Here is a 4,765-nt window from a genome sequence, read left to right as displayed (position 1 = left end):
ATGAGAGCGAGAAAGAGAGAGATAGAGACGCATTCACTGAGCGGGTCTCCTGAAACGCGGTGTCGGCATTGTAACGCGGTGTCAGTGTTGCAAGCTGCGCTATGCAACGTGCAGTGACAGCCGTAAGTCCGAGACGCGCGAAAAGAAATTATCATCATCACCAGTAAAAATATGTTGCACTTTCGTCCGAAAGGCGAAGCATCAATTGCGATAGCAAATTAGTAGAGAGTTATTCGGAGTAGGGATAGTAGTTTTATCAGCTGTATAGGTGGTATTCACGCGTAAGCAACACTGTGATCCCGTGCAGCATGACCGGAAAAGCTCAGGCCGGCGCGGTGAGCGTTCCGCTTCCGGCCGCCATATCGTTGGGGGAATGCTTTCGTTTCGTGGTGCTTTGAAGTGCAGCAGCAGGCATTGCAATCTCAAGGGCCTCGGCAATCATTTTAATCATGGTTAATTGCGCTGTGTTCGGATGCAATAACGAGTCGCGGTGGAAAGCTGACTCTGGTGAGAACACGAAGAAGCTTAGCTTTTTTCTGTGCCGAATGTTGTTCGTTGGCAGTGCAGCCAGACCTTAGAGATCTCAACGAAGCGTCGAGCGGAATGGTTTCGTTGCCTCTACCGGGGTGACATTAACACAGACGCTACCCACTACAAAGTCTGCAGCGAGCACTTCGTTTCTGGTGAGTGCATATTTGTCGTTCTGCTACAAATTACGCCGCGCGAATTTCAAAGGTTGGGCTACTGTGCCGCATTCTCCTGTTCACTTTTTATTTCTTTTCACTCAAACTGAGTTGCACTAAATGCCAAGACACCCGCCGTGGTGGCTTAGCGGCTAGAGCGTTGCGCAGCTAAGCGCGAGTTCGCGGTATGAAATCTCGGCCACGGCGGCCGCATTTTGATAGGATGGGGTGAACCGCAAAAACGCCCGTGTATGGTGCACGTTAAAGAACCCCAGGTGGTGAGAATCAATCCGGAGTCCCCCAGTGCGACGTGCCTCAAAGTGGTCTTGGCATGTAAAACCCCAGAAATTAATTAATGCTAGGACATCATGCCTGTTCGTGTTTATGATCCTGGCGTAATTGTTCCGGAGACGAGCGAAGCCTGTCGTAGTGCTGATTCTGCTGTTTGAGGTTATTTTGCCCGAGAGCCTTTAGCACAGTGCGTGATTTGTGTCAAAGCTGGTTGTCGTGCAGTTGTGCCTTCAAGTAATGGTTAGACTTCTTGCCACTGCAACCAGTGGGTCTTCTTGTTAAAAATGCGTCAGTTTTCTAGGAATTTGTTTTGTTGTGCAAACGCAGTCTTGTTCATACTTGCAGGCAGGCCATCCTACTTAATGGATCTGACGAATCCGGACTGGGCGCCAAGCTTGCACCTAGGGTATGACACAAAGTCAACAACTCGGTCTGAAGAAAGGTATGTATGTATGTGCTCTTTCTGGTAGCGCAAAACAAACCCAGACTTTGAAAATAGCAGAGACCTAAGAGGTGCTGGTGGACACGGTGTTGATACAGCAGCTATCTTTTATATTGCACTCCCGACTGCAGTTGTGTAGTATAAGTTACATAGTCATCAAGTAATGCATTCCAATCAGATACTTCCAAGTTGTTTGCATTGTTTTGAGAATAGTTGTGTCTGCAGAGAGCAGGCTGGTTTCAATTTCCAAAAGAATACAAAATTGTGAGAACTGGTGCCAGCACTGTGACAAATAGCAAGCAGTTGCAGAGGTGGAATCATCAATGCAAGTAGTGCTAATGAGTACAAAGTAGACATTTTTACAGATAGGTACATTTTATTTCAGGCACCAGCGACGTTGCAAGAGGGCTGCGACCCTTGACTACAATGCTGAATGCGCAGCAGAGCGCTGTGAACAGTACTGTCACAAGTAAAATGGCTTATTCATACAAGGTGAATATTTTCTTTAATGACATTCAGCATCTTAACATTTTTGTTTTTATGCAGGCACACCACTTGCAAGCCGGCATCCAGGAAGATTCTTTCAAGATGACTATCTGCTGGTGTCCACACAAAAAAGTCGCAATAGCTGCGCTGGCAAACAAAACGCTGCATTTGTATTTTTTGCGTGTAGTAAGCATGTTGTCGTTTCTGATTCAGTGTATTATCACTAGCAGCAACTTCTAAGCAGCCACTTTTCTGGGTCACAACGTCATTTACACAAGCAGCTGAATATGGGCACTTAATTTCTAAAACACCATCTTGGCAGCAGGCACAATAAATCAGGCCATCTGGGCTTGCTGCCATGTGGGGCTCATGTGAACTAATATGCAATCCAGACTTGTTGGAAACAAACTCTTTGTGCTGGCTGGATGCTTCAGCAACATATTGGTTCCTGGCAGTGTCCTCCTTGCGCAGACTCCAATTAGTTGCAGCAGAAGAAAACTTGCTCTCCTCAGGGTAGCAGATCTTCTTCACCAGGCTCACAGATGGCTGAGTCAAGGTCGTTCGGCAAGCTGCGTGGGCTGTCGATGCCGCGACCCGGCCTGCTCTGAAGGCTGAACCACGTTGCTGAGGCCGACTGACCTCTCGTTGCCGCTTCCACATCTTTACAGACCTGTATTATCAATAGAATGACTTTTCACACTAATTCAATGTACAAATGATTACAAAACTGCACTTAGCTAGCAGCAACCATTCAGGTTGGGCAATGTAAACACTGGTAGTTTCAAGCATTTAACAGTGCCTTGTCTGTCATGCAACATGTAGTTACTTTATATCAATAAAGCTATCATTCAATGGACATATAAATACCTTTGGCTCTACAACATACACCTGGGCAAACATTGCGCACTCCTCCAGCATCGCATCCCTTGACAACGGCTTGTCTCTTGCCAAGTGTCCCAGAAGAGCAGTGGAGTGCTTCACTTGCACAGGGATGAACTCCTCGCAATAGTCCTTTTTCAGTGCACACACTGCAGAATATTTGCCAGCCTTCTTAATTCTGTCGAGAAAGGCCTTCCATTCGTTCTGTGAAGACCTCTCAATAGTGGTGGCTGGTTTCTTTGAGGATGATGATCGATGTCCATCCAGCCGCCTTTTCTTGGTGGTAGCTGACGCAAAGTCAATGTGTGCAAGTGGCGCACAAGGCACAGTACTTGAGTACGGAGGCAGCCATGCATTTTCCTTATCAGTACAAGCCTGACCATCACGAAAATTTGAAGCTGCTTCTAAATAGAAGAGCAGTGCACCAATGTGCGAGCAGGCTTCGCCGAGACCGGCCATACACGTGCAGTGTGCAGCTTCGACCATTCCATCCTGCTTGACAAGAAGCCATGGCTCCAGTGGCTGAGTGGAAATTGCCTGGGAGTGGTTTACCTGCAAACGGAGGAAGTGATCTATTTAACTGCTGATTCTATGCATGCTGAGAACACAGGCACAAAAAGCAAGGCGAGTTACTACATCATCAGTGAGTGAAACTAATGTAGGTGTATCCATGAGTGTAAATAAGCAAAACACCAGCGAGTGGTTTTATGCTTGCACAATCAAATCGCAACTGCGCATACGTATGCAAAGCTCGCGGCCTCGCCGGTAGCGATAATTTGTAGAACTTAGTAAACGCTTCGGCAGGTGACGGGGATATGCAAAAAAAAAAGGGGGGGGGGGGGAGAGGGCTGGAGCAAGGTGAACAGCTGGAAGTAGCCGCTAAACAGCAAGTGTTTCTAAAGGTGCAGCATGGTGGTAGCTGACATGTTGCGTACAAACGATTTTCTTTGGTATCGTTTTCGCTCCCTTAACTCCGAAAGGCACTGCGTTGCTGGACGCTGCGCAGTGCGAAAGCCTACTCCTGCAATCATGTACTATCGAGGAGCAACGGTACATAAACGATAAAGAAGTACCACTCGCTGGCGGTAACTTAAGAAAGTGCTACGATGTTTCGCTGCGCAGCGAAACATTCCGAACACGAATCGCACTCCTGTCACACACATTGGCAAGTATTACCCGTTAGCGTTACAATTCGACCCGGTAATACAAAGAGCGACTAGCTGATGTAGCGTTTTAGATTGTCTTACCTTCGTGCGCACAATGATGTGCTCGCCGTGTCTTCTCAGCTGGGGTTCTTGAACAAAGCCGCTGGTCAAATAGTTGTGTGATTCCAGATATTTTCTTGCTTTCAGCTGTTCGTGAGTTATGAAGCTTGTAGCGTGCACAAGGTAGTCCTTAATATCAGAAAGTTCTACCTTGGATACGAGCGCGAGATCAAATGACGCCTCTTTGCCAGTAAGCATAAGTGGATCGACGCCACCTCAAAGCTCCACTTTCTCGACGTAGCGCACCTTCGCACCGGCCTCTAAATTCTGCGCGTACGTGCTTAAGTGCACTAACGAGGGGCTGGCATTCATGCTTGCAAAGTTGCAAAAGATAGGCACTTTAGTGACCCCTCCTAAAGTAAAAAAAACACACACATCGGCAGCGCTTCAACAGCGGAGATAAGCTTTGTTGACACCGGCTCCCCAAAAATATGGCGGTTTCATAGTGGCCAACGCAGCTTGTGCCTTTTCCGCTACAGCGCCCGCCAGACTGCTCTGCCGTGACGTCACGTGAATACCACCTATAAACTTGGACATGCAGCAGCACCAGCAACGCGCAGAACTGTTGTCGACGCCGTCGCCGTTTTGCACGCGTTCGCACCGAACGCGCGCGGCGTTGGTGACTGTTGCCAGGACCTCTGGGGGCGGCTCGGAGGTTTTCGACGAGATCAGAACGGGAATCTCGTCGAGCAGCGTCGGAAGTCTTTACCACATTCTCA

At 48.1% G+C, this 4,765-nt stretch overlaps 1 long non-coding RNA gene across 1 annotated transcript; it reads left to right on the top strand.

Moving 5' to 3' along the window:
* The first annotated feature begins 375 nt into the window (after positions 1 to 375).
* On the top strand, positions 376 to 2,501 carry LOC119441767 (uncharacterized). Its single transcript, XR_005189998.2, has 3 exons — positions 376 to 683; positions 1,320 to 1,416; positions 1,802 to 2,501. It is a non-coding gene; the product is annotated as an uncharacterized LOC119441767 (long non-coding RNA).
* Positions 2,502 to 4,765: the final 2,264 nt, after the last annotated feature.

This window comes from Dermacentor silvarum, chromosome 2, assembly GCF_013339745.2.
Source record: "Dermacentor silvarum isolate Dsil-2018 chromosome 2, BIME_Dsil_1.4, whole genome shotgun sequence".
Taxonomy (NCBI): domain Eukaryota; kingdom Metazoa; phylum Arthropoda; class Arachnida; order Ixodida; family Ixodidae; genus Dermacentor; species Dermacentor silvarum.
The sequence above is the reverse complement of the archived record's forward strand: the minus strand, read 5'-3'. Positions and strand labels throughout refer to the sequence as shown.